The sequence below is a fragment of the Lolium perenne genome, chromosome 1 (assembly GCF_019359855.2).
Source record: "Lolium perenne isolate Kyuss_39 chromosome 1, Kyuss_2.0, whole genome shotgun sequence".
Taxonomy (NCBI): Eukaryota; Viridiplantae; Streptophyta; class Magnoliopsida; order Poales; family Poaceae; genus Lolium; species Lolium perenne.
Genome location: NC_067244.2, coordinates 120,453,744 through 120,478,917, shown reverse-complemented (window position 1 = coordinate 120,478,917; position 25,174 = coordinate 120,453,744).

Here is a 25,174-nt window from a genome sequence, read left to right as displayed (position 1 = left end):
ACACCCAAATTCAAGTAACATGGCACGAATAATATCTGCGAGTCCTCCGTCATAGTCACTCAATGTTGACTCCATCACTTTCACGTTACGTCCCGAACGTGAACTTGCCATAGTTGGCTATAGAATAGAAAGAATATAATATTAGTAATGATGCATCATAATAGAGATAATAAAGAATTATGGCACTAAAAGATATGATTGTTTTATTCTCAAGTGAATATACACCATATTTTTAGAGAATTCTTTACTAATCCGATTTGTCTCCTAACGTTCTGTCCCATTTACTAGGTTCCAACCTAAGGTCAAAGCTTTTGCTCTGATACCAACTGTGGTGACCCTGCATACCACTGCATGTTGTAGTATGCCAGTCGTTGATATAACATTCACGAAGTACCAATCCGCAAATATTACATCCCTCAGAGTAGTACAACAGAACATAGCAGGTCCATAACTCATTCATTTATTATTACAAGCAACATGCATGTACATATCATCTCAGAGCTCCTCTTGGGTCCTAAGAGGGATACTCCTGGGTTCGAGGCGAACCCAACTTAACTTACAATATAAGAGTCTTACTAGGTTATACATTTATTCCCTCGAGCAGTTAATTACTAAGAGTTCGTACTGCTCGGTTACTACTACTACTCGGTAGGTCTAAGCTTGCTCTCCTCCGGAACCCTCCCCGGTTCCGTAGACTATGAGGTAGTCTACTCCTTCAATACCTCCAGAGAGGTCCGGTTCTTCATACCGATGACTTCGGCTCCTTTAGGGTCGTCGTTGTCCTCCTCCAGTCGATTCAGACAATCTAAGCAGGGGATTTAAAAGTGGTGTGAGTATGAGCGTACACAACAAGTTCATTATAGAAAAGAGGTGTTTAATGCACTAGCTACGATATCAGACCAGAAAGTCTAATACCAATGCAGGTTTTGATAAACATTTCTTCAAGAGGTTGCTTTTATTCCAAAGAACTATGTCCGTCAGCCTTCACCAGTTTACTAGAACTTCATGGAGTTCCTTTCTGGCAGCGTTCGCAGATCCAAATCCCGGAACAGGGAGTGACAGGTCACGATTCATTACACTCTGCATAGGTGTGTTGCTTTACCCATAAGAGATCTTAACCTTGGTGCCAACCGGGCAGCTTTCCCGTCCACACTTCCTTCGGTGTGAGGCCCGGTATAAGGTCATAGCCAATCATATTCCTCCGCTACCTCGCACACCCACCCTTTGTTGCATACCCCGACCCTGGGTCCTCGCCGGTCCTCTTATACCAATTAAGCATGGACCCCGACCGCGACAACAGTTCTGGGCTCTACCATAAACTCCTTCGCCGGTAGCTGCAACCCATCATAGACCGCATTACCGTGGGGAATTAGAATGGGATCCCCACCCTCTGGTTGTTCTCGCAAGATACAACTTGATGAGATCTGAGATCTAGGGTTTGGCCCGATCTCACGATTCGACCCAAAATCGAGGAGAAAAGGTGGGAGAGCGCGAGGAACGCGAAGAACACGAAGAACGCCGGTACTCACGCACGCACACCAACCCGATACACCCGATACTTACCCCCGTGGCTCGATGGACCATGCCAATAGAATCACCCGGAAGAGGCACGCGGCAGAATTCCCGGTGAGAGATTGGTGTTGGAGAAAACGAGATTGGTGAGGGAGAGAGAGTGACTTGCACTAGAATCTCACTCAACAATGTCAAGATCAACAACAAGAGTGCCTTGATTACAAAGGGATGCTTGTCCAAGATGGATGCTAACCCTAGGGAGACAAAAGCTCAAGTAGTGTTTAAGCTCAATTTAAGTCTAAGGTGTAAAAGGAGGGGTCCAGGCTACTTATATAGGCATACATGGCCAGCAAGGAGAAAAGGTACGCTAGTGGATAACTTAGGCAGTTTGGTGAGTCATTCCCGTCAAATCCGGTTTGGGGCCGGTCAGACCGGACCTGTGACCGGGTGGTCCGGTCCTGGGGCCGGTCGACCGGGCGCCAACCGGAAACCTCGCAAGTTTCCGTCCGGTTGCTTTCCGGTACGATGCAGGGAAATCCGGTTGGGCGCCCGGTTGACCGGGCCTGTGACCGGATGACCCGGTTGTGGGGCCGGTCCGACCGGGTCCTGGGCCGGCCAGCATTCTTGTCTCTCTTTGAGTGCTTCGAGCGACGTCGGGTCCAGCTTCGTGATCATCTCCATGTCCCACTGCTCCTCTCCTTCCCTTGACCATGGTGTGTCCTCCTCTCCGGGGTCTTGATGCGCCTTGTACCTAATGACACAAAGCACATCGGCATGAGGTAGCATTCCATCCAAAGAAGAACCAAGATCAAGGGTGGTGAGGAGCGAGTTCACCTCATCATGTAGTGCTTTAACCCGAGCTCGCGTCATCGGTCCACTTGGGGAACTTGTTGGTCTTGGTGTAGCGTCGTCGGTGAGCGGGGCTACATCATCCCCCCCCCCCTTGGGAAAGAGTCGTCCTCGACTCGTGCTCCTCCTCGTCTCCATGATAGGGTGACAAGTCCGAGACGTTGAACGTGTTGCTCACCAAGTACTTGGAGGTTGGGATGTCGATGACGTAGGCGTTGTTGTTGATGCGCTTGAGGACCTTGAAGGGGCCATCTCCTCTTGGCTTGAGCTTTGAGTTGCGCTCACGAGGAAATCTTTCCTTCCGGAGGTGGATCCAAACGAGGTCTCCTTCTTGAAATATTCTTTCCTTCTTCTTGGCGTTGAGGCGGTTGGCTTGACGAAGCACATGCTCTTGTATGGTCGCTCTTGTTTCTTCATGTAGTTTCTTCATGGCGGCGGTGCGCTTGTCGAAGTCCATGTTCGTCCTCTCATGAAGGGGAAGTGGAAGTATGTCGAGTGTCGTGGAAGGTTCGAAGCCGTAGACGATCATGAAGGGGCTCCGTGATGTTGTCTTGTGCTTGGCTCGATTGTAGGCGAACTCCGCGTGAGGAAGGCACTCCTCCCATGACTTCAAGTTTTTCTTCACTAGGATGCGTAGGAGAGTGGAGAGGCTTCGATTGACCACTTCCGTTTGGCCGTCCGTTTGCGGGTGCGAGGATGATGAGAGCAAGAGCTTCACTCCAAACTTTGCCATGAGCGACTTCCATAGATAGCTCATGAACTTGACGTCTCGATCCGACACAATGCTTGCCGGTATTCCGTGTAGGCGAACAATTTCCCTGAAAAACAATGAAGCAATGTGTGAAGCATCATCGCTCTTATGGCAAGGTATGAAATGAGCCATCTTAGAGAATCTATCCACTACCACAAATATAGAATCATGACCATGCTTGGTGCGAGGCAATCCTAAGATGAAATCCATGCTAATATCGGTCCATGGTGCATATGGAATAGGCAATGGTGTGTAAAGACCATAAGGGTTGGTGGTGGACTTAGCTTGAAGGCATGTAGTGCAACGGTTGCATAAGCGCTCCACATCCCGCTTCATCTTTGGCCAATAGTAATGAGTGGATAACATCGCGAGTGTCTTGTCACGTCCAAAGTGTCCCATAAGACCACCTCCATGTGACTCTTGCAAAAGCAACTTTCGAAGAGAAGACTCGGGAATGCAAATCTTGTTGGCTTTAAACAAGTAGCCATCATGCAAATAGAAATCATCCACTCCTCGTTCAACGGAACACTTCTCAAATATTGGAGCAAAGAAAGAATCGGAAGGATAGAGTTCTTTGATCTCTTCAAGTCCCAAAACATGAAAATCCAAGCGAGTAAGCAAAAGGGTGTTGGGGAAAGAGCATCCGCCACTAGATTGTCCTTGCCCTTCTTGTATTTGATTACATATGGGAAGGACTCAATGAACTCGACCCATTTTGCGTGTCGTTTGTTCAAGTTGTGTTGGCTTTTCAAATATTTCAAGGACTCATGGTCAGAATGAATGATAAACTCTTTTGGCCAAAGATAGTGTTGCAAACTTCAAGAACACGAACCAAAGCGTAGAGCTCCTTGTCATATATAGGATAGTTGAGGCGTGCGCCATCCAACTTCTCACTATAATATGCCACGGGTTTGCCCTCTTGCATAAGAACGCCACCAATACCTAGTCCACTTGCATCACACTCAATCTCAAAAGTTTTTGCAAAATTTGGAAGGACAAGAAGGGGAGCTTCGGTAAGGCGTTTCTTCAACTCATCAAAAGCATTTTGTTGGGCCTTGCCCCAAACAAACGGAACATTCTTCTTGGTAAGTTCATTCAAAGGGCAAGCAATGGTGCTAAAATCTTTTACAAAGCGACGGTACAAACCGGCAAGTCCATGAAAACTTCGGACTTGACCAACATTTGTAGGAGTAGGCCAATTGTGGATGGCCTCCACCTTGGAAGAATCAACTTCAATCCCATTAGCGGAAACCACAAAGCCAAGGAAAACCAACTTGTTTTGAGCAAAGGTGCACTTGGGGAGGTTAGCATAAAGCTTTTCATGACGCAAGATGCATAAGACCTCTCTCACATGTTGCACATGGTCCTCGAGATTTTTGCTATAAATGAGAATATCATCAAAATAGACAACCACACTCTTGCCAATGAGAGGACGCAAGATGTGATTCATAAGACGCATAAAAGTGGATGGAGCATTGGAAAGACCAAAAGGCATAACGAGCCATTCATAGAGACCAAGCTTGGTCTTGAATGCCGTTTTCCATTCATCACCAATGGCCATGCGTATTTGGTGGTAGCCACTACGCAAATCGACTTTAGAGAAAATCGTGGCACCACTTAACTCATCAAGCATGTCATCTAAACGCGGAATGGGATGGCGGTATCGGACGGTAATGGCATTGATGGGGCGACAATCCATACACATCCGTTGCGTCTCATCCGGTTTAGGCACAAGAATCACTGGAACCGCACAAGGGCTAAGGCTTTCGCGAACGTACCCTTTGGCGAGGAGATCTTGAATTTGGCGTTGTATCTCCTTTGTCTCTTCGGGGTTGGTGCGGTAGGCGGCACGGTTTGGAAGCGGAGCGCCGGGTATGAGGTCGATGCGGTGTTCTATGCCTCGAAGTGGTGGAAGTCCATGAGGAAGCTCGTCGGGGAAGACGTCTTGAAACTCCTTCAAAAGAGACAACAAAGACGAAGGAATGTTGGTTAAGTCGTTAGTCGCCGACGATGGTCCCTTGCAAATGAGCATGTAGTGCAATATGGAGAATGGGTTTTCTTGGACCTCTCTCCACTCACTCTTGGTGGCTAGTAGGACACTCTTTGTCTCACTCATATATGGCTTTTGGCGCTCACTATCTTTGTGGTGGGTCGCTGATGAGGTCTAAGACCCCGTGTGTGGCCCGATCTCGCGGATTGACTTCGAAACCAAGGGGGGAGATGGAAGAACGCGAGGAACACGAAGAACACGACGAACACGAGGAACTCCGAGACTCACGCACGCACACCAACCCGATACACCCGATGCTTACCTCCGTGGCTCGATGGACCACGCCAATAGAATCTCCGAGGAAGAGACACGTGGTAGAATTCCCGGAGAGAGATTGGGGTTGGAGAGGAAGAGCTTGGTGAGGGAGAGAGAGTAACTTGTACTAGAATCTCACTCAACAAGATCAAAGTCAACAACCAAGGTGCTTTGATTACAGAGGGATGATACCCAAGGGAGACTAAGCTCAAAGGTAGGTTTGAGTTCAAAACAAGTCTAAAGAGGTAAAGGGGCGTCTGGGGTGCTTATATAGTCTTACAAGGCGTCCCGGGCCAAAAAGGTACAAGTGAAACAAGTTCGGGCCGATTTGGCGACTTAAGTCGTGCAGGCCGGTCAGGAGGCCGGTCAGACCGGGCCTGGGACCGGGCAGGCCGGTCCAGACCGGGCCTGGGACCGGGCGGCAACCGGACGAGGTTCAGGGGCCCCTGGATAGCGCCCGGATGGCACAAGCGGGAAATCCGGTTTGGGACCGGGTGGCCCGGTCAGGAGGCCAGTTAGACCGGGTTATGGACCGGGTGACCCGGTCAGGAGGCCGGTCAGACCGGGTTCTGGACCGGCCGGCCATCTTCTCTTCCTTGCGCTCTTCGGGCGACTTCCGGTCCAGCTCCAGGTCCATCTTCACGTCCAGCTGCTCCTCTCCTCCTCTTGACCATGGTGTGTCCTCCTCTTCGTGGTCTTGATGCTCCTTGTACCTAATGACACATAACATGTCGGCATGAGGTAGCAATCCATCCAAAGGGGTACCAAGATCAAGGGTGGTGAGGAGCGAGTTCACCTCATCATGTAGAGCTTTGACTCGGGCTCGTGTCATCGGTCCACTTGGGGGACTTGTTGGTCTTGGTGTAGCGACGTCGGTGACCGGGGCTACATCAGTCGCTCCCTCTCCTCTCATCTCACTATGGTGGGTGCGGAGTTGTCCCTCGCTAAAGCCTTCGCATTATCCGCGATGATTTGGCTAGGAGTCATCGGGCGTAACTCGAACTTCTTGTCCTTGACCTTGAAGGTGTATGTATTGGAGAGTCCATCATGTATAGCCTTCTTGTCAAATTTCCAAGGGCGGCCAAGCAACATGTGGCACACCGTCATGGGCACCACATCACACTCAATAGTGTCCTCATAAGGTCCAATCTTGAAGTTGACGGTGACGGTATATTGTATCTTGACGTTGCCCTTGTCACTCAACCATTGGATATGGTAAGGGTGAGGATGCTTGCGGAGGGTGAGGTTGAGCTTCTCACACAATTCGGTGCTTGCAAGGTTATGGCAACTTCCACCATCGATGATGACCTTGATCGACTTGCCACCAATACCGGCACGGGTTTGGAAGATGTTGCACCGTTGGTCTTCCATAGCTTGAGGTTGAGTTGTGAGCACTCTTGTGACCACAAGTGAGGGACTTGGGTCATGCTCGCATAAGAGAGGGTCTTCTCCACTTTCTTCCTCATAAGCTTCTTCATTTGCAACGGCGGCTTGCACAAGGGCTTCATATTCATCCTCACTTAGCGTCTCTACGTCACCGTTCTCCATAGTGATCATGACCTTGGTGTTCTTGCACTCAAACGATTTGTGGCCTTGGGTGCCACACTTGAAGCAAGTGACATTAGAGGGTCCCGTAGATGCCTTAAAGGAGGCGGTGGAGGACACCGTTTGCTTCATGCGACTTTGGGTAGTCGTTTGCTTGGATAGTGTAGAGGACACGGCGGGCTTGACACTTGTTGTAGGAGTTGATGTAGCTAGCTTGGAGGCGAAGTATTGCTTGGACTTGGAGTACTTGATGTCCTCATTCACTTGGCGCTCGGCCTTGGATGCTTGGTGGACCAACTCAACCAAGTTGGAGTATGGTTGGAACTCCACAATTCTCTTGATGGGGTAGTTGAGGCCATTGAAGAAACGAGCAATGGTTTGGCTCTCGGATTCTTGGATGTTGGCTCGCATCATAGTTAGCTCCATCTCCTTGAAGAACTCCTCAACGGTCTTGGTGCCTTGCTTCAACTTTTGGAGCTTGTTGAAGAGGTCGGTCATGTAGTGTGTTGGGACAAAGCGAGCGTGCATTTCTTCCTTCATCTCTTCCCAAGTGTCAATTGGTGGTTCACCCTTTTCTTCCCTTAGAGTGAGGACTTGCTCCCACCAAGTGTTGGCATAATCCTCAAACTCAAGAGACGCCATAGCCACTTTCTTGGCACCGGAGTAGTTGTGGATGCGGAACATCATTGGTGTTTTCGCACATCTGCCACAAGCTGGTCAAGAAACGTGAGGCACCACGCTTGGGGCGCCTAGAGTAGCTGGAGCTAGCAGGGTCATGCATTTCCTTGGACTGGCACTCAGAAGGAATCATGGCAGGGATTTCTGGTCTATCTCCTTGTGTAGGCATCTTGAAAGCTTCCATCTTGACCCGTTGATCTTTCTTATTGTGAAGTGCTGGCACAACCTTATTGATGAGCAGCTGAATGTACTGAGCATAATTTGGAGTCATCCTTTCGCGAATTGAGCGCCTCAGTTCACAGTAGAGGAGATCACAGCCATCAATGGTCTTCTGGTTTTCAGGACGGCAGTAGTACATCAAGTTCAGATGGTATGCACGGCATTCACTTGAATCTCCGGACTTGCTGATGAGATTCTCACGGAATAGCTTGGCAAGTACAAGGTAGGAGTAATACATGCCAGAGATAGTGGGAGGATGATACGTCTCTGACGTATCGATAATTTCTTATGTTCCATGCCACATTATTGATGATATCTACATGTTTTATACATACTTTATGTCATATTTATGCATTTTCTGGCACTAACCTATTAACGAGATGCCGAAGAGCCAGTTGCTGTTCTCTGCTGTTTTTGGTTTCAGAAATCCTAGTAAGGAAATATTCTCGGAATTGGACGAAATCAACGCCCAGGGGCCTATTTTCACACGAAGCTTCCAGAAGACCGAAGGAGTCACGAAGTGGGGCCACGGGGCGCCGACACACTAAGGCGGCGCGGCCTGGCCCTTGGCCGCACCGGCCTGGCGTGTGGGGCCCTCGTGTGGCCCCCTGACCTATCTCCTCTGCCTACTTAAAGCCTTCGTCGCGAAACCCCCAGTACCGAGAGCCACGATACGGAAAACCTTCCAGAGACGCCGCCGCCGCCAATCCCATCTCGGGGGATTCAGGAGATCGCCTCCGGCACCCTACCGGAGAGGGGAATCATCTCCCGGAGGACTCTTCACCGCCATGGTCGCCTCCGGAGTGATGAGTGAGTAGTTCACCCCTGGACTATGGGTCCATAGCAGTAGCTAGATGGTCGTCTTCTCCTAATTGTGCTTCATTGTCGGGTCTTGTGAGCTGCCTAACATGATCAAGATCTATTTGTAATGCTATATGTTGTGTTTGTTGGGATCCGATGGATAGAGAATACTATGCTATGTTGATTATCAATCTATTACCTATGTGTTGTTTATGATCTTGCATGCTCTCCGTTATTAGTAGAGGCTCTGGCCAAGTTTTTGCTAGTAACTCCAAGAGGGAGTATTTATGCTCGATAGTGGGTTCATGCCTCCATTAAATCTGGGACAAGGATGAGAAAGTTCTAAGGTTGTGGATGTGCTGTTGCCACTAGGGATAAAACATCGATGCTATGTCTAAGGATGTAGTTGTTGATTACATTACGCACCATACTTAATGCAATTGTCTGTTGTTTGCAACTTAATACTGGAAGGGGTTCGGATGATAACCTGAAGGTGGACTTTTTAGGCATAGATGCATGCTGGATAGCGGTCTATGTACTTTGTCGTAATGCCCAATTAAATCTCACAATACTCATCATATCATGTATGTGCATGGTCATGCCCTCTTTATTTGTCAATTGCACAACTGTAATTTGTTCACCCAACATGCTATTTATCTTATGGGAGAGACACCTCTAGTGAACTGTGGACCCCGGTCCATTCTTTTAATCGAATACAATCTACTGCAATACTTGTTCTACTGTTTTCTGCAAACAATCATCATCCACACTATACATCTAATCCTTTGTTACAGCAAGCCGGTGAGATTGACAACCTCACTGTCACGTTGGGGCAAAGTAATTTGGTTGTGTTGTGCAGGTTTCACGTTGGCGCCGGAATCCCTGGTGTTGCGCCGCACTACACTCCGCCGCCATCAACCTTCAACGTGCTTCTTGGCTCCTACTGGTTCGACAAACCTTGGTTTCTTACTGAGGGAAAACTTTCCGCTGTACGCATCACACCTTCCTCTTGGGGTTCCCAACGGACGCGTGATGTACGCGTATCAAGCTCTTTTTCTGGCGCCGTTGCCGGGGAACTCAAGACACGCTGCAAGGGGAGTCTCCACCTCCAATCTCTTTACTTTGTTTTTGTCTTGCTTTACTTTTATTTAGTACTTTGTTTGCTGCACTAAAACAAAACACACAAAAATTAGTTGCTAGTTTTACTTTACTTGCTATCTTGTTTGCTATATCAAAAACACAAAAAAAATAGTTACTTGCATTTACTTTATCTAGTTTGCTTTATTTACTGTTGCTAAAATGGGTACTCCTGAAAATACTAAGTTGTGTGACTTCACAACCACAAATAATAATGATTTCTTATGCACACCTATTGCTCCATCTGCTACCACAGCAGAATTCTTTGAAATTAAACCTGCTTTACTGAATCTTGTTATGAGAGAGCAATTTTCTGGTGTTAGTTCTGATGATGCTGCTGCCCATATTAATAATTTTGTTGAATTATGTGAAACGCAAAAGTATAAGGATGTAGATGGTGACATTATAAAATTAAAATTGTTTCCTTTCTCATTAAGAGGAAGAGCTAAAGATTGGTTGCTATCTCTGCCTAAGAATAGTATTGATTCATGGACTAAATGCAAGGATGCTTTTATTGGTAGATATTATCCCCCTGCTAAAATTATATCTTTGAGAAGTAGCATAATGAATTTTAAACAATTGGATAATGAGCATGTTGCACAAGCTTGGGAAAGAATGAAATCTTTGGTTAAAAATTGCCCAACCCATGGACTGACTACTTGGATGATCATCCAAACCTTTTATGCAGGACTGAATTTTTCCTCGCGGAACCTATTGGATTCAGCTGCTGGAGGTACCTTTATGTCCATCACTCTTGGCGAAGCAACAAAGCTTCTTGATAATATGATGATTAATTACTCTGAATGGCACACGGAAAGAGCTCCACAAGGTAAGAAGGTAAATTCTGTCGAAGAAACCTCCTCCTTGAGTGATAAGATTGATGCTATTATGTCTATGCTTGTGAATGGTAGGACTAATTTTGATCCTAATAATGTTCCGTTAGCTTCATTGGTTGCTCAAGAAGAAAATGTTGATGTAAACTACATTAAAAATAATAATTTCAACAACAATGCTTACCGGAACAATTCTAGTAACAACTATAGGCCATATCCTTATAATAATGGCAACGGCTATGGTAATTCTTATGGGAATTCTTACAACAATAATAGGAATACACCCCCTGAACTTGAAGCTATGCTTAAAGAATTTATTAGTACACAAACTGCTTTTAACAAATCTGTTGAAGAAAAGCTTGGGAAAATTGATATACTTGCTTCTAAAGTCGATAGTCTTGCTGCTGATGTTGATCTTTTGAAATTGAAAGTTATGCCTAATGAAAATAATAATAATAAAATTGTTACTACAGCAAATGCCATCCAAGTTAGAATTAATGAGAATATAAGATTGATGGCCGAATTGCGTGCTAGGTGGGAGAAAGAAGAAAATGCTAAAGAAGATAATATAGCTAAAGTTTGGACTATTACCACCACTAGTAATGCTAATGCTCCACATGTTTCTGCACCTCCTACTATTAATGGTAAAATAATTGGTGTTGGCAATGTTTCCACTTCTAATGCAAAGCGCGAAAAACTGCCTGAAACTGCTAAAACTGCTGAAACTGCCTGTGATAAAACTGCTGAAATTTTTTCCAACATTGGACAATGATCCCATTGCTTTAGATTATAATGGTTTGGATTTTGATGATTGCCACATCTCTGAAGTTATAAAGTTCTTACAAAAACTTGCTAAGAGTCCTAATGCTAGTGCTATAAATTTGGCTTTCACGAAACATATTACAAATGCTCTCATAAAAGCTAGAGAAGAGAAACTAAATCGCGAAGCTTCTATTCCTAGGAAGCTAGAGGATGGTTGGGAGCCCATCATTAAGATGAAGGTCAATGACTTTGATTGTAATGCTTTATGTGATCTTGGTGCAAGTATTTCCGTTATGCCTAAGAAAATCTATAATATGCTTGACTTGCCACCATTGAAAAATTGTTATTTGGATGTTAATCTTGCTGATAATTCTACAAAGAAACCTTTGGGGAGAGTTGATAATGTTCGCATTACCGTTAACAATAACCTTGTCCCCGTTGATTTTGTTGTCTTGGATATTGAATGCAATGCATCTTGTCCCATTATATTGGGAAGACCTTTTCTTCGAACCGTTGGTGCTATCATTGATATGAAGGAAGGTAATATTAAATATCAATTTCCTCTCAAGAAAGGTATGGAACACTTCCCTAGAAAGAGAATGAAGTTACCTTTTGATTCTATCATTAGAACAAATTATGATGTTGATGCTTCGTCTCTTGATAATACTTGATATACACTTTCTGCGCCTAGCTGAAAGGCGTTAAAGAAAAGCGCTTATGGGAGACAACCCATGGTTTTACTACTGCACTTTTATTTTGTATTTGAGTCTTGGAAGTTGTTACTACTGTAGCAACCTCTCCTTATCTTATTTTTTTGCATTGTTGTGCCAAGTAAAGTAGTTGATAGTAAGGTTCATACTAGATTTGGATTACTGCGCAGAAACAGATTTCTTGCTGTCACGAATCTGGACCTAATTCTCTGTAGGTAACTCATAAAATTATGCCAATTTACGTGAGTGATCCTCAGATATGTACGCAACTTTCATTCAATTTGAGAATTTTCATTTGAGCAAGTCTGGTTCCTCTTAGAAATTCGTCTTTACGAACTGTTCTGTTTTGACAGATTCTGCCTTTTACTTCGCATTGCCTGTTTTGCTATGCTTGATGGATTTTTCTATTCCATTAACTTTCAGTAGCTTTGAGCAATGTCCAGAAGTGTTAAGAATGATTATGTCACCTCTGAACATGTAAATTTTAATTGTGCACTAACCCTCTAATGAGTTGTTTTGAGTTTGGTGTGGAGGAAGTTTTCAAGGATCAAGAGAGGGAGATGATACAACATGATCAAGGAGAGTGAAAGCTCTAAGAGCATCTCCACTCGTCCCCCCGAACAGGCCCCCGGCGAGCGTTTTTTCCATCCGGACGGCGAAATTCGGCCCAGTCGCGCCCCCGGTTCCTCGTTTTCGTCCGGATTTGGGCCTAAATCCATCCGGCGATCCCACGACATCCCCGGCCCCCCGGGGAGCGCTCGGGGACTCCGGACGAAACGAAAGCGCGCGAAACGGCGAGGAAACTTCCCGCGCGTCTGGTGGCCCCAACTTGTCGGCGAGAGAAACCGATCGTCGTCCTCATCGCATCGTCTTCCGCGCGCTGTAAAAGCCTGCCGCCGGTCTGCATTCGCCGGCCACGCGGCGAGTTAATGTCGTCGTCTTCCGCGCACGCATCGTCTTCCGCGCGCACTAAAGGCTGCCGCCGGTCAGCTCGCCGCGGACGCGTCGCAATCCACGCGGCATTTAATCCCCGAGCCGCCGTCGGGGAAGCGTCTGGCAGCCACGGCGCATGCCTGCCAGCTCGTCGTCTTCCGGATCGGCGTCAAGGTCATCCTTGGCGCCGGTGAAGAGGGAGGAGGCGTCGTCGCCTTCGACGCCGGTGCGCGTCAAGAAGGAGCCGGCGTCTCCGCCGGCGACCAGAGGGCGCAGCAGCGGCGCCCTCGTCATCCGAGAACAGCCTTCCGCGCCGCAGAGCGGCCGGAAGAAGACGAAGAAAGAGGCCGCCGCCGCAAGCCAGCTCGCCGAGGAGGAGGCGAAGCGCGCGGAGGAGGCCGCGATGGCGGAGGCGATCGCCAGGTCGCTTGCCGACATGGAGGAGGAGAAGCGCGCGGACGACGCCGCACTGGACTGGGCCAGGCGCGACTGGCAGCGCTAGGAGGCGGAGCAGCAGCGGCGGCTGCTGGACCTGGCCGCCGCACGCCAACTCGCCGCCCGCGCCGCTCCAACCGCCAACGACGATGTCGCGCGGTACCGCCGTCCTGCGACACCTCCATCCGGCGTCGCTGTCCCCGTCGTCGACCTCGAGTCCTCCGACGACGACTGGTACAAGCCATCCCCGGGGTGGGGAGACGCCGGCCAGGGCAGCAGCAGCCAGGCCGCGCAGCCGAAGGCCAACGACGACGGCTCCGACGACGACGGCGACGGCGACTACACGGTGTTCTACCGCCATTTGGGCATGTAGAGCGCCGTGTTTTAAAATTAGAGTTTGAATTCACCTTGCCGAATTCGAAATATAGTCGAATTCGGCCTCTATGTATGAACTCCGCCCGTTTTAGTCTAAATATCATTAAATTTAGTCTATATTCACCCGAATTTAGCCGAAGTTTGTCAAGTATCCGTTTTTTAAATTCGCATCGTCGACTTCGCCTGGGCACGCGGCTGGGAAACTACTGCCCCCCACGCCAAACCTTCCTCCAATCCGGACGAAAATTTCTCCGGATTTTGGCGTGGGGAGCGCCAACGAGTGGGGATGCTCTAAGCTTGGGGATGCCCCGGTGGTTCACCCCTGCATATTTCAAGAAGACTCAAGCGTCTAAGCTTGGGGATGCCCAAGGCATCCCCTTCTTCATCGACAACATTATCAGGTTCCTCTAGTGAAACTATATTTTTATTCCATCACATCTTATGTACTTTGCTTGGAGCATAGGTTTGTTTTTTGTTTTTGTTTTGTTTGAATAAAATGGATCCTAGCATTCATTGTGTGGGAGAGAGACACGCTCCGCTGTTGCATATGGACAAATATGTCCTTAGGCTTTACTCATAATGTTCATGGCGAAGGTTGAATCTTCTTCGTTAAATTGTTATATGGTTGGAAACGGGAAATGCTACATGTAGTAATTGGTAAAATGTCTTGAATAATTTGATACTTGGCAATTGTTGTGCTCATGTTTAAGCTCTTGCATCATATACTTTGCACCTATTAATGAAGAAATACATAGAGCTTGCTAAAATTTGGTTTGCATAATTGGTCTCTCTAAGGTCTAGATAATTTCTAGTAGAGTGTTTGAACAACAAGGAAGACGGTGTAGAGTCTTATAATGTTTACAATATGTCTTTTATGTGAGTTTTGTTGCACCGGTTCATCCTTGTGTTTGTTTCAAATAACCTTGCTAGCCTAAACCTTGTATCGAGAGGGAATGCTTCTCATGCATCCAAAATCCTTGAGCCAACCACTATGCCATTTGTGTCCACCATACCTACCTACTACATGGTATTTCTCTGCCATTCCACAGTAAATTGCTTGAGTGCTACCTTTAAATTTCTATCCTTTACCTTTGCAATATATAGCTCATGGGACAAATAGCCTAAAAACTATTGTGGTATTGAATATGTACTTATGCACTTTATCTCTTATTAAGTTGCTTGTTGTGCGATAACCATGTTCCTGGGGACGCCATCAACTACTCTTTGTTGAATATCATGTGAGTTGCTATGCATGTCCGTCTTGTCTGAAGTAAGGGAGATTTACCACTTGAATGGTTTGAGCATGCATACTGTTAGAGAAGAATATTGGGCCGCTAACTAAAGCCATGATCCATGGTGGAAGTTTCAGTTTTGGACAAACATCCTCAATCTCATATGAGAAAATTAATAATTGTTGAATGCTTAAGCATTAAAGAGGAGTCCATTATCTGTTGTCTATGTTGTCCCAGTATGGATGTCTAAGTTGAGAATAATCAAAAGCGAGAAATCCAATGCGAGATTTCTCCTTAGACCTTTGTACAGGCGGCATAGAGGTACCCCTTTGTGACACTTGGTTAAAACATATGTATTGCGGTGATAATCCAGGTAATCCGAGCTAATTAGGACAAGGTGCGGGCACTATTAGTATACTATGCATGAGGCTTGCAACTTGTAGGATATAATTTACATAATACATATGCTTTATTACTACCGTTGACAAAAATTGTTTCTTGTTTTCAGAACCAAAGCTCTAGCACAAATATAGCAATCAATGCTTCCCTCTGCGAAGGGCCCTTCTTTTACTTTTATGTTGAGTCAGTTCACCTATTTCTCTCCATCTCAAGAAGCAAACACTTGTGTGAACTGTGCATTGATTCCTACATACTTGCATATTGCACTTGTTATATTACTTTACATTGACAATATCCATGAGATATACATGTTACAAGTTGAAAGCAACCGCTGAAGCTTAATCTTCCTTTGTGTTGCTTCAATGCCTTTACTTTGAATTATTGCTTTATGAGTTAACTCTTATGCAAGACTTATTGATGCTTGTCTTGAAAGTACTATTCATGAAAAGTCTTTGTTTTATGATTCAATTGTTTACTCATGTCATTTACCATTGTTTTAATCGCTGCATTCATTACATGTGCTTACAATAGTATGATCAAGGTTATGATGGCATGTCACTCCAGAAATTATCTTTGTTATCGTTTACCTGCTCGGGACGAGCAGGAACTAAGCTTGGGGATGCTGATACGTCTCCGACGTATCGATAATTTCTTATGTTCCATGCCACATTATTGATGATATCTACATGTTTTATACATACTTTATGTCATATTTATGCATTTTCCGGCACTAACCTATTAACGAGATGCCGAAGAGCCAGTTGCTGTTCTCTGCTGTTTTTGGTTTCAGAAATCCTAGTAAGGAAATATTCTCGGAATTGGACGAAATCAACGCCCAGGGGCCTATTTTCACACGAAGCTTCCAGAAGACCGAAGGAGTCACGAAGTGGGGCCACGGGGCGCCGACACACTAAGGCGGCGTGGCCTGGCCCTTGGCCGCGCCGGCCTGGCGTGTGGGGCCCTCGTGTGGCCCCCTGACCTATCTCCTCCGCCTACTTAAAGCCTTCGTCGCGAAACCCCCAGTACCGAGAGCCACGATACGGAAAACCTTCCAGAGACGCCGCCGCCGCCAATCCCATCTCGGGGGATTCAGGAGATCGCCTCCGGCACCCTGCCGGAGAGGGGAATCATCTCCCGGAGGACTCTTCACCGCCATGGTCGCCTCCGGAGTGATGAGTGAGTAGTTCACCCCTGGACTATGGGTCCATAGCAGTAGCTAGATGGTCGTCTTCTCCTAATTGTGCTTCATTGTCGGGTCTTGTGAGCTGCCTAACATGATCAAGATCATCTATCTGTAATGCTATATGTTGTGTTTGTTGGGATCCGATGGATAGAGAATACTATGCTATGTTGATTATCAATCTATTACCTATGTGTTGTTTATGATCTTGCATGCTCTCCGTTATTAGTAGAGGCTCTGGCCAAGTTTTTGCTAGTAACTCCAAGAGGGAGTATTTATGCTCGATAGTGGGTTCATGCCTCCATTAAATCTGGGACAAAGGATGTAAAGTTCTAAGGTTGTGGATGTGTTGTTGCCACTAGGGATAAAACATCGATGCTATGTCTAAGGATGTAGTTGTTGATTACATTACGCACCATACTTAATGCAATTGTCTGTTGTTTGCAACTTAATACTGGAAGGGGTTCGGATGATAACCTGAAGGTGGACTTTTTAGGCATAGATGCATGCTGGATAGCGGTCTATGTACTTTGTCGTAATGCCCAATTAAATCTCACAATACTCATCATATCATGTATGTGCATGGTCATGCCCTCTTTATTTGTCAATTGCACAACTGTAATTTGTTCACCCAACATGCTATTTATCTTATGGGAGAGACACCTCTAGTGAACTGTGGACCCCGGTCCATTCTTTTAATCGAATACAATCTACTGCAATACTTGTTCTACTGTTTTCTGCAAACAATCATCATCCACACTATACATCTAATCCTTTGTTACAGCAAGCCGGTGAGATTGACAACCTCACTGTCACGTTGGGGCAAAGTAATTTGGTTGTGTTGTGCAGGTTCCACGTTGGCGCCGGAATCCCTGGTGTTGCGCCGCACTACACTCCGCCGCCATCAACCTTCAACGTGCTTCTTGGCTCCTACTGGTTCGATAAACCTTGGTTTCTTACTGAGGGAAAACTTGCCGCTGTACGCATCACACCTTCCTCTTGGGGTTCCCAACGGACGCGTGTTGTACGCGTATCAGAGGACCAGCTGTGGGTTCCGGAGGATAGCAGAAGGAAATGTCCCCTTTTGTGAACTTGTTCTGAGAGTATATCTTGAAACCATGAGCACGGCCACCAGCAAACCCCATGGCTTCACAGAAATCAAGATAGTTGCAAGTATATTTTTCTTGTCCTGTCATCCAAGTCATAGTGCGAGCGGGGTCATCATGAAAGAACACAGTGCAATGAAATTGCCTCACAAGGATTGGACAATAGCACCCATCATCAGGCGTCAAGCACATGCGATCAAACAGCCCCATCCTTTGCAAGGTATCAACCACAAAGCGATACTTGGTGGCTTGATGCATCGTAAGAACTTCCTTGTTGATGGCCTTGGGCATCACAATAACACCATTCGTCATGCACTCTGGAGTGTTGTAGTAATCATCCCACAACAGCTGCTGGGTCTTGGTCCAGAAAAATTTATCTCCATGAGTGTAAGTGGGTTCCTCGAATCGATATGGGTTGTCCTCTCGAAGTCTTCTCCAGGCACCAACATGTATTGTGCCAACATTAAACGTTGGCAGTCTCTCAATAAGGTCATCATCTTGTGCTGCTTGTTTATCTTTCTTCCTATTGGCAACTGACTTGCTTCTTCCCCTAGTTGAGCTACCTGGAACACCGCCCTGAGCTGCTTTGCTGGGTACGCGAGAGCTAGTGCGACACCCTTGAGGCCACGCAAGCCTTCCTCTCTTGGCAACAGTGCCACGGTCATCACCACTCGAAACACCTGTGAATCAGCAAATAGAGCGAAGATAGCAGTGGGGTAAGTGTACATGTCATCAGGAAATAGGGAGGCCAAAGAGCATAGCATATATTCAAGTGTTTTGATGGTGTTGTACGAAGAACTGGGTGACCCGGCGTACGGTCCGGTCAAACCGGACGAGAGACCGGATGGGCCGGTCTGCCATCCGATCGACCAGGCCACGCGCCGGACCGGCTAGTTGAGAGGCCGGTTGACCGGGCCTGGGGCCAGGTGCTGTCGATTTGTAAGATTTGCCTAGAAATTCAACCACAAAAACATGCAAAAACTCATAAAATTGAACATATACTATAGCAGTAGAGTGGAATATGTGCATAGTAGTGTGAGACACTCTAATGGCATGAGGACTTACAAACCCTAACCCTAATCCTAAATTTTTCTCAACTCTTCCTCAAGAATATGCAATGGGTGAGGAGGACATAGAGATAGAGGGAAAGGGAGAGGGATTTACCCGAAGACATGGTCTTCCTTGCTCAAGGGAACAAAGAGAACACCTAGGGAGAGCTTGAGAGCCAAATCCTCAAGATCTCCAAATGTAGCTTGAGAGGGACCAAATCCCTTGGTGGAGATGATGCAAGTGTCCTGATCTATGATTTGGTGAAGTTTGAGAGAATTCTAGTGGTGGGTAGTCCCTAGGAAGAGGTGGGGATGATGGAGGCGGCACCCATGGTGTTTATGGTGGAAGGGGGAAGTGAGGAAGAAGACCCCTAAGTGGTAACCTCCTCCCCACTTAACCAGCCGCACGACCGGCGCACGGTCCGGTCGACCAGTTCTGGAACCGGATGGCCCAGTGCAGAGGCCGGTCCAACCGGGCCATAGACTGGCCAAGCTGTTTTGCCACGTTTTGTCTCGTTTTGCCTCGTTTTGCCCCTATTCTTTGTGTACTTGTGTGTGTATGTTCAGAAGATGACATGTACATATAGATAGATAGATATATGACGAGATGAGCATAGACATGGGGTAGGAAACACAAGGTTCTCTAGGCATACCCATTGGAGTGAAATCCAAACAAGATATAAATAGCAACAATGGGTGTGATTCGAAGTATATCAAGAGTCATAAATCATTTTGGAATAGTCTTTGCAATAAGATCATTTAGCCTTGTATAGTTGAATCAATTTGCAATTGAGGCTTAATGAGGGGCGGGGGATTACTCCCCCTATGTGAAAGCGCAAATGTCATGACCTCGAAGAGACGTGCTTGGGTCCATATAATGACATTGGGTCTATTTATGTTGCACACATAGGTATGCATCATACCAAGATATGGTAAGATGACTATCCCCATATGTGTTGTGCCTCTAAGCTATATAGCAAGATAAATGCAAGAATATAGTGCAAGAAGTTATTCAATCTAAGTTTTTAGGAGCAAGAAAACCAAGTTCTCCTCTACAGTTTACAAATCGGGCTTCATCCAAAGGCTTAGTGAAAATATCTGCCAATTGGTATGTTGTCCCCACATGAGTGAGATCAATGTCCCCATTGGCAACATGGTCACGTAGGAAGTGATGGCGAATTTCAATGTGTTTGGTGCGACAATGTTGAACCGGGTTATTGGCGATCTTTATTTCACTTTCGTTGTCACATAGAAGAGGCACCGTACCAAGAGACATACCATAGTCTTTCAAGGTTTGCTTCATCCATAACAACTGAGTGCAACAAGATGCCGCGGATATATATTCGGCTTCGGCGGTGGATAAAGCGGTGGAGTTTTGTTTCTTGGATGACCAACTCACCAATGACCGGCCAATAAATTGGCAAGCGCCGGAGGTAGACTTCCAGTCAACCTTATCACCGGCCCAATCGGAATCCGAATAGCCAATGAGTTCAAAGGTTCATGATGACCCACAAGTATAGGGGATCGCAACAGTCTTCGAGGGAAGTAAACCCCAATTTATTGATTCGACACAAGGGGAGACAAAGAATATTTGTAAGCCTTAAGAGCGGAGTTGTCAATTCAGTTGCACCTGGAAACAGACTTGCTCGCAAGAGTTTATCAGTAGCAACAATTTTATAGCAGTAGCAGTGGTGAAATATAAGCAGCAGTGTAATAAAGACAGCACTAGTGATTATAGTAAACAGCAGGATTAAAATACTGTAGGCACAGGGATGGATGAACGGGCGCTGCATGGATAAGAGAACTCATGTAACAATCAAGGTAGGGCATTTGCAGATAGTAATAAAACAATATCCAAGTACTAAATAACCATAGGCATGTGTTCCGTATGTAGTCGTACGTGCTCGCAATGAGAAACTTGCACAACATCTATTGTCCTACCAGCCGGTGGCAGCCGGGCCTCTAGGGAATCTACTGGTAATTAAGGTACTCCTTTTAATAGAGCACCAGAGCAAAGCATTAACACTCCGTGAACACATGTGATCCTCATATCACAGCCTTCCCCTCCGGTTGTCCCAATTTCTGTCACTTTGGGGCCTCGGGTTGCGAACAGCAATATGTGTATACAACTTGCAGGTAAGATCATAAAACAATGAATATCATCATGAATCAATAACATGTTCAGATCTGAAATCATGGCACTCGGGCCCTAGTGACAAGCATTAAGCATAACAAGTTGCAACAATATCATAAAAGTACCAACTACGGATACTAGGCACTATGCCCTAACAATCTTATGCTATTACATGAACAATCTCATCCAATCTCTACCATCCCCTTCAGCCTACAGCGGGGGAATTACTCACACATGGATGGGGGAAACATGGATGGTTGATGGAGAGGCGTCGGTGGTGATGATGGCGATGATCTCCTCCAATTCCCCGTCCCGGCAGGGTGCCAGAACGGAGTTTCTGATCCCGAGACGGTGTTTCGCGATGGCGGCGGAGTTCTGGATGTCTTCTGGAAAATTGGTCGAACCCCCTCGCGTTTTTAGCTCAAAGGCCTTAAGTAGTCCAGAGGGGAGCGTCGGGGGCTGGCCGAGGCAATGCCACCATCGGGCGGCGCGGCCCAGGGGCCCACCGCGCCGCCATGTGGCGTGGGCGCCTCGTGGCCCCCTCCGTCTCGTCTTCTGGCTCTGTCAATCTTCTGTGAAAATAGGCCCATTGCAATTATTTCCGGGGATTTTCCTGAAAGTTGATTTTCTGCACAAAAATAAGACACCAGGGCAATTCTACTGAAAACAGCGTTAGTCCGTGTTAGTTGTATCCAAAATACACAAATTAGAGGCAAAACAATAGCAAAAGTGTTCGGGAAAGTAGATACGTTTTGGACGTATCAACTCCCCCCAAGCTTAGCTTATTGCTTATCCTCAAGCAATTCAGTTAACAACTAAGTGCGATAAAAGAACTTTCACGAACACATTTGTTCATATGATGTAAATGTTCTCATGATATGGACGAGTACTTAGGCAATTCATAATAAGATAAATGAAAATAAAGTCATCTAATAGTTATGTCAATCATGAAAAAGATACCAACAAACTAATAATAAGCATCATGAATCATATCTATCAGCAGGATTGCAATGTTCATAAATAGATATGATAAAGTGGGTATCTCGCTTGCCCGTATTTGTACAGCAAAACATAAATGCTCGGGCACCTCTGAATTTCATGGAAAGACTAGAAGTAAAGATTATCAAAGATAAAAGCATCAAAGTTATACCACAGTTAATCATATTCTGGGACAAACATATTATACTAAGAATGAAAATTATGCTCTCAAGAAGGAGCTTAAAGAAAGTATGGTGACTCAACATAAAAGTAAAAGATTGACCCTTCGCAGAGGGAAGCAGGGATTAACATGTGCTAGAGCTTTTCATTTTTAAAACAGAAGTAAAATTATTTTGAGAGGTGTTTGTTGTTGTCAACGAATGGTAGTGGGCACTCTAACTACCTCGTCAACCAGACTTTCAAGAGCGGCTCCCATGAAGGACGTTATCTCTACCAGCAAGGTAAATCATCCCTCTTCTCTTTTGTTTACACATGTATTTTAGTTTCATTATGGACGACACTCCCCCCAGCCTTTGCTTACACAAGTTGTGGCTAACTGAATCCTCGGGTGCCTTCCAACATTCACATACCATGGAGGAGTGTCTATTTGCAAATTAAGTTGCTTACTGATAAATCAGGGCAAAACATGTGAAGAGAATTATCGATGAAAGTTAATTAATTGGGGCTGGGCACCCCGTTGCCAGCTCTTTTTGCAAAATTATTGGATAAGCGGATGTGCCACTGGTCCATTGGTGAAAGTTTGTCAAGAGTAAATGACAAGGTTGAAAGATAAAATACCACATACTTCCTAAAACATCGACACAAATTGAGAAGTACTTTGAAGGTTTTAAAGGTAGCACATGAAAATTTACTTGGAATGGTTTGAGATGCCATGCATAGGTATTTATGGTGGACACTTTGGAATAACTTGGTTTTCAGGGGTTCAGAAGCACGAGCAACATTCCCGCTCAGTACAGGTGAAGGCTAGCAATAGACTGGGAAGCGACAATCAAGAGAGCAATAACTGTCATAATCATGCTCGCGACAAAATAAATTAACGGAGGCATAAAAAGTGACACAAGAACTCTGAGGCAAAGTAAATCATCGAGGCTTAATTGAATTTTGTTTTTCAGTCATATGAATGCGTGAGCATGTGCCAAGTCAATTCAAATGAATTATTCAGAGGAAGATACCACAATGTCATATCTATCTATGAATAAAACAATGCAAGCAAATATTTATGACATGCTACTCATATTAATAAATTGGAGCTAAACATGAGAGATCATGAACTACTAAACTTTCATTAAATTACATATACCTCACATGAACCAACTAAGCATGCTCACATGGATGAGTATATGTACAAAAATGAAAACAAATAGAGTTCATACCAGCCTCTCACCACAGTCGAGTTGTTGTAGATCGTCATTATTGCCTTCCACTTGTGTAGCTTGAATAATATGAAATGAAAACCAAGCTCCAACCACCAGAGACCGCTGAACTCCATAATAAACTTTACAAAACCAAAGAAGAACAATAAATATTTTTGGTGTTTTCGAATTGGAAACAAGAACAAAAGGAAACAGGCAAACAAAGTAAAATCTTTTTGGATTTTCTCATAGCAAACTAGCAATAGTAAATAAAGCAAAATAGGAACAAGAAACCAAATAAACAAATGGTAAAGAGAAACAACAGAAATATTTTTGGTCTTTTTGTGTTTTAGGAAAGAGACAAAGCAAAAAACAAGAGAATGAAAGCTAAAAGAGTCACATAAACACAAAGTGGCAGAAATCCGTCAAACTTGACAGAAGTACAGTAATCATTTTTTACGAAAATCTTCCGCTGTTCAACTCGAAAAGTGCTCAACTAATGAAAGTTAGATAATAACCTGGGGAACGTGCACAAAAATTGGATTCTCAAAATAACGTTCTGGCTGTTTTTAGGATTTTTTTTAGTATCAGTCCAGAATCTGTTTTTAGACAGCACTTCCCCAAATATCATCTTCCTCATATTAGAGGCAACCATAAGAAGGGAAACAAGTATATACAAATGACCGGCAATTATTATATGCAATGAATGAGTGATGTCGGCATACCTCCCCCCAAGCTTAGGCTTTTGGCCTAAGTGGAGATCAACCCCAGCGAGGGTCAGGGTTCCACGCCGGTGGATGATACATGGCGTGGTCATAATAAGATCCCTGTGCAGAAGAAAAGGATGAAGGCTCCACATACCCAAAATGCTGATGTGAAGAACTTGCTGCGTCGGATGACAAGTCGAGGGGTTCCTCGGCCTCCTCCATGCCGTCCTCTGCATGATGGCCGCTCCTCCTCTCTATGTATGCATCAAGTTCATCTTATGTGACTGACCAATTTTCCCTGGAATCAAGGTTAAACAAAGCAGGTGCAGGCAATCCAACTAGCCTTTCAGATTTAGTTACTCTCCACTTTTTCTTGAAAAAGGTTATCTCATATGAGAGGTTATTCAAATTAGACCAATTAGAGACAAAGTCATGTTTTATCATGGAAACAATATCAAGTTTCTCTATAGAGAGCTGAACATAAAGAGGGTGAGGTTCTACACCATGCATAGCTAGCAAACGAGAGGCAATGAGACCTCCACAAATTCCTCCTTTATCACGGTTAGTAGCAAGCCTAAAAGTTATCAAAGCACCCAAATTACAAGTTCTATCACGTTGCAATGCAGCATCTAATAAAACCAAATCATGGATGGATAACTTATTTGCATTCTTTCTAGCAAGTACGCACTTGGTGATAAAATAAGCAAAATAGCGAATAGAGGGGAGTTGAATACTACGAATTTTACCACTCTCATCTGAGAAGCTTCTCCCCTGACAGATTATCTCGTATAGATTCAAGAGTTGACGTGGCAGTCCCCTAATCTTCTCACATGATCCCATTGTGGCCTTTAATAGCTGCACAAAAATCATCAAAGGGCAAGTTGATAGTTTTATTGTAGATTTTATATCGAACCATGGGGTTAGGTTGGGACCAATGGAATTCAAAATCCTGCACCACTGACATGGTTAGTTTTGCATATTGGTAAGGTTCACCAACAACAAAATCTTCTAACCCTGCATTAGAAATTAGATTTTGAACATCCTGAAAAATTCCTGCACTCTTCATGAAATCGGTGCATGGGTAGTAGGAGGGGTATACTCCCTCTTCACGGTGGACTCTCATAACTTCATGCACCTCCAATTCATGTTGGTTGAGTTGGTGTCTATTCCA